The 16,103-nt window shown below is 41.6% G+C and overlaps 1 long non-coding RNA gene across 10 annotated transcripts in view; it reads left to right on the top strand.

The window, feature by feature from the left end:
* LOC135259863 (uncharacterized) overlaps positions 1-16,103 on the top strand; it is a 131,798-nt gene that overhangs the window by 81,659 nt on the left and 34,036 nt on the right. For 7 of the 10 annotated variants that reach the window (XR_010331413.1, XR_010331407.1, XR_010331415.1 and 4 more), the window contains exon 3: positions 14,729-14,898. The exons of 2 other annotated variants lie outside the window; for them this stretch is intronic. This is a non-coding gene — a long non-coding RNA (uncharacterized LOC135259863). Of the gene's footprint in view, positions 1-14,697; positions 14,899-16,103 lie in introns of all 10 variants that reach the window. One more of the 10 variants, XR_010331409.1, reaches the window with a different exon arrangement.

Genomic DNA, 16,103 nt, shown 5'->3' on the forward strand with positions numbered 1-16,103 from the left:
TCTGTCGCATTGCGCCGCGGAGAGGCAGTAAACAGTGAAACCGGCCCCGACGGAGGGCCCCAGCGGGGAGATTTATTCGGCCATCGCTAGCTTTTTATCTCCCGCTCGGCACCTGTGCCGGCATTGCCGTGTAAAAAGCACCGCTGTTTCTTTTTTGAAACACTTTTTTTTTTTTTTTTTACTGTTTAAAAGCCTCTTCTGTCGCAGGCTTTCTGCAGTTGACGGGGCATTGACATTTTTAGCTCTCAGTAATAAACTGCAGTCATTTAAAAGTGGTGTGTGTGTGTGTGTGTGTGTATATGTAGGTGTGCGTGCGCACGTGTTCATGCGCGCGTGTTCATGCTTGTGTGTGTGTGTGTGTGTGTGTACATGCGTGTGTGTGAAACCAAGCACAGTTGCAGGCCTTTCCTGACTTAAGTCCAAAAAATTACCTGTGTCAATATCGCATGTTTTTATTCCTTGCATTATATAGATCCAACTTGATATATATAAAAAAAAACAGTTTGACTCACCGAGACCTCCAATCCCTTTCAAGTGCTTTGAACTCTCTGACATCGATCTTCCCCGGGGGGGTGGCGAGCGGAGTGTGGGAGCTCCTCGTCCGTCCGCGCTGGTCTCAGCTTCTCCCTGAATGAGCTTTCAAAGGAACACAAAGGAAATCTGACAGGATTAGAACTCTGAGAGCTGAGAGCAGGACAGAGGAGCCTGAGATTCGGAGCGACTCTCCACCCGTCAGGAAACATGGCTATTAGGACACCCTCACCAGACGACACAACAGCACAGTGGGGACTTAAACCCACTCGATAACAGGGGCGTAAAAGCTAGCCTGGGAAGATATGTTTGTGGTGTTTATTCGAAAATGTCATCTGGGAATAAATAAAATTCCTGCAGTTTTGAAGAGAGAACCGATATTCGGAAAAAAAAACCATTTTGCTTTCTTTGCATGGTGCAGTTTTGCTTGTAACAAAATGTTTTGTTTTCTTTTGATGTGATTTGTGTAAATTCTTTTCAGGGACCTGCAGGAGCATTCTGCTGATTGACAGTGTAACGAAAACATTTGTAAATAACAGAGCCCGTTCGACGGTGCGCTGTGTTTTCAGGCAACCTCTCTGGGGATTAGCGGGCCAAACAGCAGCCAACAAGCTGCTTCATAAACCATGAACCTCCGTGAACCCCTGCAAAACCCCAGCATGCGAACCCCTCTGCTGGTCCAGCGCCGTGGCAACCGCCGAGGACAGTGCCTCGTTTGCCTCTGCCATAAATCTTCTCTCTCAGGAGATCTCCCAGGAAACATTTCCCCCCACCCACCCCACCCCCATGCAGACTTCAAAGGGTCCTGCAGATCTGAAGCCCGCCGATTGCTGTACAGATTCGGGATGCGTGACTGTGGGATGAGGTTCCGCTTTGATGCTGTCTGAGCCGATGATTTCGGGGAGCTGGAAGCATCTTCATTCTATGGTGCTGTTGTGTTAGCCTGGCTGAGAGGCAGGCTGAGGTGGATCTGGCGTTCCTCCTCCTTCCCATGATGCAAGGGAAACTGCTAATTGAAAGATTGAAAAAGAACAGAATTTTCCCTCTTCTCACAACCTAGGCCTGGATTCAGTCTACATTTGTCCTTAAATTTGACTTACTAATATCAAACATTTTATTTGTTACATTTCTCAAAGCAACTGCTTAAAAATTTTTCTAATTCATTAATTAATTAAATAAAATAAAAAATAAAATAAAAAATTTCCAATTAAATAATTTTTTTTTTAAATAAATAAAAATAATAAATAAAAAATAAAATAAAGTAAAAATACAAATATAAAATAAAATATTAAATGTCAAATAAAATTAAATAAAAAATAAATAATACATAAAAAAATAAAAATTTTATAAATTATTTATTAATTTAATTTGTTAGTTTGTTTAATTATTTTTTAATTTGTTTATTAATTCATTACCACCAGAGGTGGTAAGAAATGTCTGAGTCAAGGCCAATGTCTGTTCACACGTGGTGGTGATAGAGAGAGACTTGCGTGGATTACACACTTCTGTGTTCTGGGTGCGCATGGTCGGCCAGTCAACCAGGTCAGCGGTGCCGTAAACACGCGAACCTCGAGCGAAATTTATTTTGCTTTGCATGGCGACACAGGGACTCAGCACAGGCCTTTAGAATCAACACGCATCGTCTGTTTTTACGAAACGCTGCCCTGCTGTCTTATTTGTCGCTATTAATCTGGCCGTGTGGAAATATGCCTTGTTCTTCTGGGAAATCAAGAAGCGTGTGAGAGCAAAGGAGAGGTGTCAGAACCTGCGCTTATTATGGCCGATGTCCAGGACACTGCTCTCTGTTCCTAATGGTTCATCTTGCATTCACATATCAAAGCCTCTGTGTTCTGGAATTGGTTCAAGCAGCATTTGTTCTTATCTTTCACTAACAATTAAATTTTTTATTTTTTATTTTCAAATCCCACAGTATAATTTGCTTGACTGAGCTCCTACTTGGATGCATACTTTCCCTTAGATATTGCTGGCTTCATATGAAACCATTCTCTTTACCTTCAGTGCACTCCTGCAATGAACTGGATCACCCCAGTCAATGCCATGTTTTTTCTACAATCTCCGCCTATCGAGCCACTTTGCACTTTTGCAACATCTCTCTTTTCTGTGAAATGTTATCTGGAAATGAACAAAGAGACTGAAAGTGGGAGAGTGAGAATGGGGGGGGGGAGCAAAAGAGAGAGGAAATGCCCTACATATTCAATCACTTTTTTTTACAACAAAAATCTTTCTCATTGTATTGATTCCATGCACTGTGCTCTGAAAAATGTAAGCGCTCATATTAAATGTCAAGCTCCAAAACCTGAAAGCCACAGGGCTGTCTTAACGGCTCACTCTCTGATTTTGTCTAAAGAGCGTGTGGTGGGAGCTGTAGTGCTGGGTAATTGCAGGGCTACAGAGTGCTGGGTAACTGCAGGGCTACATAGTGCTGGGTAACTGTAGGGCTACATAGTGCTGGGTAACTGCAGGGCTACATAGTGCTGGGTAACTGCAGGGCTACATAATGCTGGGTAACTGCAGGGCTACATAATGCTGGGTAACTAGGGCTAAAGAGTGCTGGGTAACTGCAGGTCTACACAGTGCTGGGTAACTGCAGGTCTACACAGTGCTGGGTAACTGCAGGTCTACACAGTGCTGGGTAACTGCAGGGCTAAACAGTGCTGGGTAACTGCAGGGCTACACAGTGCTGGGTAACTGCAGGTCTACACAGTGCTGGGTAACTGCAGGTCTACACAGTGCTGGTAACTGCAGGTCTACACAGTGCTGGATAACTGCAGGGCTACAGAGCGTAGCACTCTGGAGTTTCTGACTGTGAAATCAGGCGGGAGAGAACAGAGAGCAGAGAAAGCTAATTCTCCTCTTTGGCTGCTGTCAGCTGTTTCTGTTGGCACCTGTAACCTGGGGAGACCTTCAGCACCATCATTTATCATCCTCCATCATCATCATCCATCCATTTATTTTCCCTGACAGAAACAGAATCCGCTGCCACATATTGATAAAAATGTTTCACCACGTCAGAAAAGATATTGCAACGCTTGTGTGAAACACTTATACATGTCGAATTAAAATGCTAAGGTTCAGTATTTCAGAAAGTGAATTTCACTGATATAGAGTATGCGCAATGCTGGCTTTTGAATGCTCTTTGCAGCGAAGGCCAACTAATGTAATTGTGTATGTAAATCACCCAGTTCATGCATTACTATCCATTAATGCTAGTTTACCTTCTCTTTAGTAAGAACAATTAGGTCATTTAAGGATTCCAGGCGGATCTTTTTTTATATTCATCCCTCTAGTGCTTGACAGTTTAGAAGACAGCGGTTAGACAAGCGCCGTTTCTTTGTTTAGATGAAGAGGCGAGGGTCACTGCTTTTCTTTCCGAGCTTTTATATTCTGAAACTGTTTGTTTAATTTGGGCAAACTCGATTTAAACAGGTTTTTTTTCCTGTATTTATCTCCAAAGTTTGCAAAAGGGTCATTACAGTAACCTTAAATCTTGGTCTCAGGCGTTATCTGTGATGGAGAGGTGTCTGTTCTTTGTAAATCCCTGGTTTCTTTACAAGCAGACCGATGAAGTCTTTGTTTTCGAAGCAGCGTTCTGAGACGAGATGACAAGGCAGTCTGTATGATGAATGGTGTAGGGTTGCCTGTTTGATATAAAGGTCAGTGATTGTCACCAAGTCCAGGTAGCCTGCTTTTGCACATAATACAAAAACCTTCTTCTCCTCAAAGGTCATAGATTAATCTATGGAAAGGAGTGCAAGCAGTCCGTCTGTTTTATTCATTTAGTTAAAGCTATAGTGAAAAGGCTATGTATTTGCACACTCACTTATAGTGGTTTCTATTTCAATGGTACTCCACTAGATAAATGAAGGATAGAATTTAATAGAATAAACATGCAGGGAGATTTAACATTGCACAACTCAGATTACTTTTAACACTCACAGAGTACTTGTAAGTCTCCTGGAGTGTGTATGGCTTGGTTCCTACTGGTCTCACATAAATACTGTTGCCTGCAAAACAATGCATTCTGCTTTATTTCCTTAATTTGTCTCCCGAACTCCAGTGTTCGCCAGCCAGACAAGCCCCATGACCTTTTTCACTGTGCTCATTGTAATTCTCCTCCATTTCCCACAGCTTTCGAATCAAAATCTGTGCACACACTGGCCATTTTTCTGCAGCTGTAGTGGCAGAAGGGCTGTTCAGACTAAGAAAAAAGCTGTGTGTTGACTACAGTGGGGTACAGAGCTTAGGAACTGGCCACATGTACTGGCCAGCCATAAGGTGCAAGGAGTATAAAATGTATTTTTTAAAACCACATCCTCAGCCTGCCACGGCCTACATTTGTATAATCAGATGGAAGTTGTAGTGTGCTGTTCTATGTTGAGGATTTCCTGTCTGTCCTGTATGTGGCAGGAAGTGATGTAATCTGAAAACTTTGTCTCACCTGCTACTGCAGCTGCACATGCGTTACAACAGTGGACTGCTGAGCAGTTTCTTCAACCCTGTTACATCTCCCAAAACATTTAGCAGGAGTAGGAATATCCTGTTGGGTCCTGAGATTATGTTGTTATAGCAAATTTTTTTTAAATTAGTTTTTTCAATTTCAGTGGTCTGTCCAAAATCATTTCCTAGATAACCTCTGTGAAGACAAAACTGAACTAGCATCCGTTTTACAAAACTCAAGAGAGAGCCATCACAGTCAGAATTTACTCCATAGAGCAAGTGTGTCAGACAGAGAACACACAACATTTGTGAATAGTATTATGCAAACCAAAAAAGAAAATAAAAATATATTTTAAAAATTACTACCAGAAAAACCTCCAAAAGGAAGAAGGGTTGTGCAATTATATCTCTTTGAAAGTCCTGTGAACTGAGCAACAGGTACATTAAATAAACATTAACAAGGGTTTAAATGCTTTGCTGCCCAAATTGGATGTGAGCTTTAATAACCTTTTCATCCTTCAAAGTCAATTTCTTTGAAATGGTCTGACGCATTCTGTTAATGATGGTCTCATTAATAATATATGAATTTTATTAAAAACACAGCATTGTTAATATCTCCATTTTTACCATTTTCGAGTTATAGACTATAGAAATAGACAATATGTTCTGTGGATCTGCGACAACTAAAGTTTATTCAAAACAACATATGACTGAAATTTGTCTACTGTAAAAAAAATAATCATTTAATCAATTTTTTTCTCTCTTCTTGTTTTTGTTTTGGCGATAAAAGCTTTTTAAAAACGTTTTTTTTTATGATGCTGACAATATATATTTTATTAGGTTTGTTGCCTGAGGACTCCTGATTGATGTCAGTGTATTTCTGCTGCAGTTTTTGAATCTGGTTGTCTTTTAAAGAAAAATGTTGCTATAGGATGATTGCGCATATAGAAAAATGATTCAGCACTCCAGAAATATGTTCCTGTCTGATGTATGTCTTTCTTTTACAGTGACCAGATAAATCAACTGAAAAATTGATATTTGTTTCCACGTACGTTGTTTGCATAATTTCACATATATGCGCACGCCTCTATAATGCATTGCCAATAACGGACTTGTCGCCTGTGGCCTTATTGGCTGACGTCCTTCGATGCTTTTAGTGCTTTCTGTGTTTCAAAATAAAAATCAAAGGCATCTGTCACATTAATCATGCTGTGCCAGGAGGACGTGTTGGGGAGAGCGTATGCTGATATCGGGAGAGAGGAAGGGAAATCCAGAACCTTCCATCGGGCGGCTGACACACTAACTCACCGCTCGCGGACACGATTGGCTGAGTCAGACCTGCCCGCCTTCTCGCTTTAACATTCGGTCGTCTTTTAAACCTGCCACCGGTCGCGGTGCGCGCTCGAACCCAGCGTGAACCTGCTCTTTCGATCCTTTGGCAGAGGGGGGGCGGGGGGTTGGAGGGAACCTGTAAAAGGTCAGCTGAGCTTTTAACCCAGCTGGTGAAACGCTGTTTCCACACAGTAGAGGCATTATCCTCTCCCCCTCTGCTGAGTGACAGGACGGGGGGGGGGGGGGGGGGAGTTAAATATCACGTCTGCCCCCGCCGAGGCAAGTTGGACAGAGCCAGGATGGTTGCAGGAGTGCCCCCCTCCCGTACCTAACCCAGCCGATCGCCCACGGTTACCGCCGTGCCAGGCCTAAATCTGGAACATAATTACCATTAGGCCCACAGGTCTGTGCTGGCTGATAAAGGCTGAGAATTAACCTCTTGCTTTCAGTGGAAGTGAATTAGCCGGCTGAGCCACTGATGTCAATGTGAGCAGAGGAATGCTCATCATAACTATTAAATCATTATTTTAAATAATGCGTTAGCCTGGTCGGTTATAATGTGCTTGATTTAGCCTGGCTACAGGTTGCTAGGTATACCACGTGGATCCGCAGGTGATCTCAGAACAGATTTTTCACAAGTGCACTGTCAAAAAAAGAAGTATGTGAGAGAAGGAAAAAGTACATCTATATTGGTTAAACGACTTGAATCACACTGATATTTTTGTGCATTCCTGTTGCTTCTTATTCATACACCTGCAAAATTATAGTGATAAAGTCATAGTTTACTTTCTGGGGTTTTTTAATATTATTATTTGGTATTCACAAAGGGACATTTTATGATCAAAATCTGCCCGCAAAATACCAAAATGTGTGTTTTTTGGCAAAAGCCATAATGCAGATGGGTTAACATTGAAAGTACTTAGCATGTAAATTTTCCCCATATTTTCTGTCTTACTGTTGCTTATCATGCTAATATTCATTGAGAAAAAGCAGCAGGCCAGCTAATCACATTTGCATTGGACTGAATATGGATCATACATGTATGTTAATCAGCAGTCTGAATATGAAACTGAGTAGTTAAAGGTCACATATCTCGTAATGGTTCCTGGCATTTCTGATACAATAAGGCTCATTTTCTTTCCATGTTACGTCATTCCTGAACTCGCGAGTTTTCTTTTTTATGGTGGTAGATTCTAATTGGTGGAGAGTAATGAGCTCTACAGGGTTTGCTTTCACTTTTTTGTGGACTGAGTTAAAAGGCAGTTGAAACTGCAACACAAATGCGATTTATCTGGATGCGGTGATTTCGTTATATCCAAGGACATCCATGCAGGGGATTAACCTGTCAATCACCACATTAAAACACTGGGAAAGTGAGCCAGAACGAATCATCATAAATAAGCCAAAGAAGAATCCCTCTACTGTGAATCTTTATAGTGAACCGAATCAAACAACGTGAGTCACTGAATTCATTCCAAAATGCCCAACGCTAGCTCTCTTTTCTTGACTGGAGGGAGTCCCTGCGGAATGATTTCTGCTTTCTCAGAAATTTTGTCTGTTCCTCTTCCCTACGAGCTTCCTGTTATTGACAGCTGAGCTTCAAATATAAACAACGAGCATCCCAGAAAAAAGGAAAATTGTGTTTTTGTTGTTGCCGTTGCTCAGTGAGCTGCTTGTTATTAGCATCTCACAGAATGTTTGCTTTGATTCCCATCTTCAAAGCGGCTTTCTGTTTGCAGCATCCCATGGTAAATAAGTCATATTTTAACTGCTTAGTGCATTATACTTAGGCCCATTATAATGCTACGCTCCAAAATAAAATTTTAGGGCTCCCTGGTGCCCTTATAGACCTTTTATATTGTCCTTAACTTTGACTGAGGAGTAATTGAAGTGTTGTCAGACCTTTACTTCACAAACTCAGTTTGGTGACTTCATTTTATTGATTTCTGAACTCAGTTTGTGAAGAAGAAAAAAAACAATTTTTGCTTGTAATTGTTAATCAGGTAAGCAATTTAAATGTTAAATGTTGATTGAATCCCAAACAAAATTATAATGGATGTAACATGTTCTTCCCAGAGCTATCCACCTCTTTAACCTGAGTTGTATTCAAAAATGTTTTAGTACGCTCTTTAAAAATGATCTTTGTGTTTTATTGTTTTGAAGCAGTTTTGTTCAGTACTTATTCATGCCAGGAGTGTGGCACAAAAAGAACAAATATCATGTTTGTTTGTTTTTTTTATTTTATTTTTTTAAGTGTGACTAATAAATAAATCAATTACACATGCTTTAAACAGATGCTCTTGTCTGGCGTAACTTACAATGTAGGAGAAATGTACATTCACCTGATTCAGAAGCAATAGTGCCAGATCTCGCTAGCAACATTACCAGACCAGCGAGTAAAGATGTGACTTCAATAAGGTGCTAATGCAAGTTAATTATGCCAACCAAGAGCCAAAAGTACAAATCCTGATTCTGTGAAGTTGACATAAAAAGAATAATGATGATCCAATAGCCACAGAGTGAAGGCTGTGTAGAAGCACTTTTTTAGAACAGCGTCTGGTTCTGGCTATGCAAGGTTTGCAATTCAGGAGGTGCTCCGATGCAGAACCTTATAGTTGCATACCATGTAGTATGTACATTAAATGCAATACGTGCATCAACTCATATATATATTAGGAGACAACATTTGACTATACATATCAACTCAATGCCATTGAAGATAATGGGGGACTAAAACCAAAGAATTGTGAGTCAGTGTTGATGTCTGTGGAAGGATGAATTCTCTACTCATTATCTTGTGAATTATTCCCATTTTTAGCTCCTAATCAGCTTGCTCTGAGGTTGGCTTTAAACTCATATAAAATGCATTTCACACTTAATTTTTCATAAAAGCTGGCTTTAACAGGCTTTAAGACTGTCTGGAGACTCCAGTATATGGATATAATCATATAAATGCGTAATATATAAAATGGATTACATGGCATGTAAGCAGCCAAGGGCTAGTCGACTAAATGAATTCCAGTTTTTTTTAAACGACTCATTGTGCGCCGCCCCCGCTCTGGTGAAACTTCCTGACGGACATCAGATGACTTCACGACGTGAAATTTAAAGCGTTTATTTTGGACGGGTGGTGACATCCCACTTCGGTGCACCCTGTTGTCTGTAATCCCCCCCCCCCCCATACACTCTTGGTGACTTGAGAGCATGAAACCAATCAGAGCCCGTTCTGCTGTTCCTTTTCATACGCTGTTCCGTGCTTTTCTTTTTCTGTGCAGCCGAGACCACCTGCGACTGACCTCTCTGCCCGTGACAGAAATGAATTTTCCGCCAAGTCTGTCTGAAGTGAATCAAGGGGCTTTATTATTATTATGCTAATATCTGTCCGTCCGTCCCCGGGATCAGTCACACAGATGAATTAGTTGACCTTCCAGTGCAACCTGTTGGCTCACAGATCTTTCCCATTCAGTGGCGCTAGTTTGACTTCAGTTGCTCCGAATGTCACACGCCAGAGTATGGCTTTTGTGTTGTGCTCTGTTTGCATGCTGATCTAGGATCAGGGGTTTCCCTGTTTGTGTCCTAACCTCATGCATTATCAAAACTGACCCTAGATCAGCACTCTGAGATACTTAATGCATACAGGCACAGGAACTCCCTCACGTGCCCAACAGGAAGTACTGAATAGTGTATATCAAGAGAATATCAAGGGAATCGACCCGGAGACCTCTGAGTTACAAGCCCAGTTGCCAAGCCATTATTCCACCCTGCCACCCTCCGTCTGAAGATGTTAGGGGCGTGTTGGAGAAATAATGGAGTTTCTGTTTGAGCGAGGCTTCGTGTCCGGCGATCACACACGCTTTTGATAGAGCAGTGTGGGTAATATGGGCCTGCCCCCTGCTCCCAGTTATGACTCATCCTTCCTTCAGATTAAACATGAAACTTGGGCGCTGACTCACTGCTGTCCTTAAAAATCTCATGACACCTTATTTCAAAAGCGAGGGTGTTAAAACCAGTATCTTTATGTTAAAACCAGTATCTGTTCTTAAATTCCAACAATAGCATGTGTGATTCTTCTTTTTCTTTTCTTTTATAATACTAATTTTAGAGTCCTTTTCAATACCTTTTGTGAGGTGAGCTGATTCTTACAGGCTGAAGCATTGTTTACAGGATGAACAAGAAGAGACATATCTTGCCATTGCCACAAAAATCTGAAATGAGAGAGACAGGCCGGCCATGTCTCTGAGAGGCAGAATGGGCCTCATGGATTGGAGCAGGAAGTTTAATGAAGTTGATTTTTGAGTATTTGGGCCCAATAGAAATCCAGCCATGTGACAGTATTTACGGGGAGATGCCTGTTGCCATAGCAATTGATGGCTTACCTTAGAGACACCTGAAGGGCACCTGTTCGGCTGCCACACATTCTTGCTGGAAAGAACGAAAGTCCAGGTCAGACAAAAGCTGCAGACAATTCAAAAATGGCATATTTTTTCAAAAAACACACGTACTCATATGCATGCACACATATGCATGGTCACACACTCACACACCCAATCAGACAGACAGACACACACACACATGAACTAACACACTCACACACGTATGCACCCTCACACACTCACATACCCAGACCGACGGACACACACACACGCACATAAATACTTATGCACGGTCACACACACCTCCAGACAGACGGACGCTACAGCTGGGAAGAGAGAGTGCTAAGTGTTTTCCTCATTTAAATTACCGAGAGTTTATTTGGCTCTTTTTCATGGGGGCTATTTTCCATTGACTGCACTTTAATGGCGAACCGGTCTGCATTTTTCATGTCACAGAGAAGCGAATGCACATTTGGATGCGAGTTGAGGCACTCCAGACCACTCTCTGGCTTCCATGATGTGCATGGGTGCACCCAGGGGAGTTTGGGGGGTGCTTATAACCTTCAATTCCAATGTTCCGCTTTCTATTTGCTGATGTGGGAGGCGTGAGCTTCTTTCTACCTTCAATCTCAGGAGGGCTCTGCCCATCAGAGTCTATCCTGGAACTCTGATGTCACATTGACCTTCTGTGTCATCCGTGTGGCCAATTACGCATTAGCTTCCAGGAAAGAGCCTACGCTGCTGAAGGACATGCAGAAATGAGTCTGCAGCGATGCTTGTGATTTATTAGGGGTCCAAGCAGCGAAGCTGGTGGAACCCTATTGTGTCTGTTAGGATTATTAGGGGTCCAAGCAGCGAAGCTGGTGGAACCCTATTGTGTCTGTTAGGATTATTAGGGGTCCAAGCAGCGAAGCTGGTGGAACCCTATTGTATCGGTTAGGATTATTATTATTACATTGTATACAGTAAATAATAACAATAATAACACTGTAATAATAACAATATTATTATTATTATTATTATTATTATTATTATTATTATATGTGAACACACACTGCTGATGCAACAAAGAGTTTTCTTTCATTTGTTGATTCCCCCATTTGCCCCAGACACTTCAGTAGGTGTTATCATATGGAAATATTCTGGAAGGACAAATGAAAGGACGGTTGAAAATAAAGCAGCTACAAGCTAGATTCAAATCTCACTGTCTTCCCTACCTGGTTACTGAAAATACATAGCACAGTGTTTGTTTGAAATGTCAGGGTTTTCTCAATGCATTTGCTGTTTATACAAGTTATACGTTGATAATAATACAGGGGAACTTTAGGGAGGTCCTGACAGGAGTCGGTGACTAATGTGGGCTGTCTAGCTTTGGCTTTACTTTATACATAATTCACAGAAGTCTAGGTGGGCTTGCAATTCTCCTCCTGGCTTCTGCACCACACTGAAATTTTATTTTTTATTTTTTACAGGTAAGGACTGTCCCTGTGTAAACCATTTTGTCAAAGGTCCCTTCAGGCAGGAGTTTACACTGTAGATTTTGAACCCTTTTATGCAGATGAAAACCTAGACGTTCGCCACTGCAATCCGAAACTCACTAAGTTAGAGGAATACCTGCACGGCTGAATTCTCTGTGTAAAATCAGCTGTAATAGAGTATGTTTTATATGGTGATGGTTCTTTTGAAGTGGAGTGAACACATATAAAACCTGTTAGAGTTGAATTTCTGTTTTCTATTTTGTAGATCGGTTTGACCGTTCAATCCACCCTGCCTTAAATAAATGGGAACGTTCGTTTTTGGTCTGTTAGGTAACTGATGGGTTGAGATGAACTGAATGGCCTGTTCTCATCATTATGGCTTATGTTATGTCACTATGAACTCTGTTTTAGTAGTGAGGCTGGATGAGTGCTGATACTATATGCCACAGGAGATTAAAAGCCTGGAATTTCCATAATTAAGGCCTTATTGATATTTGCCCAGGGATCTAGGGAAGCAATTTGTACTTCAAATTTAGTAAATTCACAGTCCCAGTTGACCAGCAGGCTTTTTACCAAATTGGACTCTAGGGGATCATTATTGATTCTTCTTCACATTAAATAACACCCAGTATTACCTAAAAGCCTCTTCAGGGTGTAAAGTCAGTGTGAAAAAAGGTCAAGGGTCAGATATTACGGATGTCCATGGACCCTGGGGTGAGCATTAAGCTGATTCTGTACTAGACTTTCCCATCCATTATCGCCATTATACAGCCATTTGTTCCAGTGTAAAGTTATGGGCTTGTTAGTTTGAACCTCAGTGGACTACCATTAAGGATGATCTATAATTATCCTTCAGGTTAAAGAAGAGAAGAAAAAAAACTGTTCTATCTGTACATAGGACAGCTCCTGGAACTCTGACGATGTGTACCACATGATCAGCTCAAAGTGAGATTAGGAATTAGAGAGTAGTTTCAGAGTGCGCTCTACATTGTCTTAAAGGTAAAATATTACGAGTAACAACATTAATAACCGCTGAGCAAGGGGCTCTGGGAAGGGAAGTCCTCCAGGAGTCAGTATTAGGACCACTGATCTCCCATTTATATAAACGACATTTGTGTAAACAATGGTAGCGAAATAATTACATTTGCAGATGATACAAATGTGGGGTTTATGCACACAGTTTAGACGTTCCTAAATCTATTTCCAGATGATTTTAAATAGCATCCAGAACTGTGTGGACATCTGGTCAATTAAACATAATATAGCCAAATGTAAATTTCAATGAAAATATAAAATGACAGATCATGAAGTGGCTCATTTCTGTAACTTGTCAAGAAGGAATAAGCGCACGTGACCTAGCTTGCTACTTATTTCAAGGTTTTTTAAATTGATGAACAGTTTACTTAAACCTACAATAGACGCATAAGATTCCCTTCTGATCTTCAAAACTAGGTTAGAATTCTGGTTTTCAAAACTAGGCTTGTGTATGTGTCTGGATACTCTCTGACAGTATGTGGTCAGCCAATATGGGCTGAATGCTATGCCCCTGTTGTGAAAGCTAGTTCTGTTTCGAGATTTTCAAGCAAGGCTTACAGGCATGAGAAAGTACATGGTTGTGAAAGCAGAGAACATGCATCCACAGTGGTGATGATTCATTCAAGGTTTGCGATGAAACCCTCATTCTGAAACAGAACTGGTGTTTCCCATAACGCAGTTGTGCTTTGCAGAGTGAGACCAACCGCCGATGCCAGAATTAATGTTATTCTTTGTTTCCAGGTAACGCCAGTCCTTCTGTTTGAAAGACATCTCACCCCTCAGCTCACATTTTACAAACTCCGAGTACAGGGAACAGCTTTTGTTTGCACTCTGTAAGATTTGTACTCCAAATACAAATCTTGTTTTTCACAGCTTATTCAAAACGGTTCTTGTATGTGTGTCTGTGTGCTATGTATACCCAAAGCCATCTATGGACATGGAATTAAGCGATGGTTTTCTGGGTGAACCTAAGACCACACTGGTGCCACTGAAATGGGTTTACTGACTTCGAAGTACAGAAGCCTTTATTTATTCCTCCATGAGAGAACATCTTTATTTTTCATGTCTGATGCTAGGGTGAGGGCCTAAGGTGTTGAAGACTAATATTTTCGGAAGTCATAATGTGTCTCTGATGTAGACTCATATTTTTTAATGAGGCACTCTGGATTGCTGTTTAAAATTATATGTTCTGCTGCTTGTCACAGCTAGACCTGGCAACCCAGAGATTCTCAGAACTTATTAATAGTGAAAAAAGATGCATTAAGCAGTGTGTGTGTGTGTAAATTCATATATTTCTATATTCTTTTGTATTCCACTCCACTTGAGTAACTTGTTTCCATGTGTATAACTTGTTTGAATGGCATTCAGACTCAGATGCATCTATATTTAAAAAGCGTTCACTTTGCTTTCTATTTTGACTGAAGTGTGCTTGTTTTTGTCATGAAAAAAAAAAAAATATATATATATTTTTTTAATAAAACGGTGTCCAGATTCGATTAAGATTTCACCCTTCACTACCAGCGGAGGGAAGAGTGAAACGGACCACGGGAAACACGAGGACAGAAAAGACAGAAAGCTCTGAACCACCGTAGAAACGGACACACTTCAATCCCGAAACGGTTTCCCGTGAGGAGATCGCAGGCCGACGCCGCCGTTAGCGTTAGCGCGGGCTCTGTGTCGCCGCGCGGCGGGTGAGTGACACGCCGACAGGCCGCCAAGACAGGGAGGAGACGGGGAGGCCGCCGAACGCGCACCTGGCTCAGCTCGGCAAGCTCGTTAGCATCCTGACACCCTCAGCTCCCGAACTCCTAATTAGACAGCGTGTCCAAACTTATTAACAGCACCCCGTAATTGGCTCATCAGCTCACGCGCGGCTTGTTCTGTGATTAAATGATTTTTTGAGACAGATTTAGATTGTTTGGGAAGAAACGGGAGTGAGAGAGAGGGAGTGAGTGGGGAGGGGGAGGAGCGGGGGGTGTGTAAGTAGCGCATGGGGGAAAATCGAAAATTGCTTTTGTCTGTTGAGGAGCAGAAGTAATGAGTTTGATTGTATTATAAATGTGAAAAGGTTTTCTGGTTCCACTGAAGAAAATCTGTGTATGTGACTCCCTTTACCCTCCAAAAAAGAGCCTTGTCATTTGTCTGTAAATGGACGAACCACTGATGGACACACTCCTCATTAAGTTTCTATACCCAAGGGACCCTGCCCACACTTTAAAGGAACCAGAGACTACCTTGTACATGTCTAGCTGTTTTTTCCTGCCGCTCGTTAAAAACAGAAAGAAGAAATTATTCACACTGGTTCTTACTGGGCCGACAGTGTAAAGTGAGCCATAATTGGATTCTGTATTTTCTAAGTTCAAAGGTATGGAACTGTAAGCCTCTACTTTGGACAGTATACTGCCTCCACAGTAAATTTGGTATCTTCTTTATCAGTCTCACTGAACTGTAGTCCGTAGATACTTGATGTTCTTGAAATTCTGCCTCCTGCCACCCCTCCCCTGCTAGGTGGTATACTGTGCTTTCAACAGCAATTTTTGGCACCCAAATTGTGAGATGGTTCCTCTTGTGATAAATCCACCATCAACCATAAAATGGCCATGGTCAAAAACGGCAACAGGGGAACTGTCAGGTGGGCACGAGCGTCAACTGGGGAGACCACAGCTGGCTGCACAACACTGACTCCTTGTGGTAGGTTGGTGCAAGTGCATATTTCTGGCAGAGCGTTCGCGGAGGAAAATAATAATTCACCTAGCTGGGGCTTTGGTTGTACAACCTAAGGTTCTTTACCCTGGGTCACTGGTTACTTTTCCGTTTTGCGTTGTGTATTATTTGATATGGGTTACGTATTTTACTTCCTCCATAGTAGAGCAGTCCTCGGACTGGGGACTACAGG

The sequence above is a fragment of the Anguilla rostrata genome, chromosome 7, assembly GCF_018555375.3.
Source record: "Anguilla rostrata isolate EN2019 chromosome 7, ASM1855537v3, whole genome shotgun sequence".
In the NCBI taxonomy this organism is placed as follows: domain Eukaryota; kingdom Metazoa; phylum Chordata; class Actinopteri; order Anguilliformes; family Anguillidae; genus Anguilla; species Anguilla rostrata.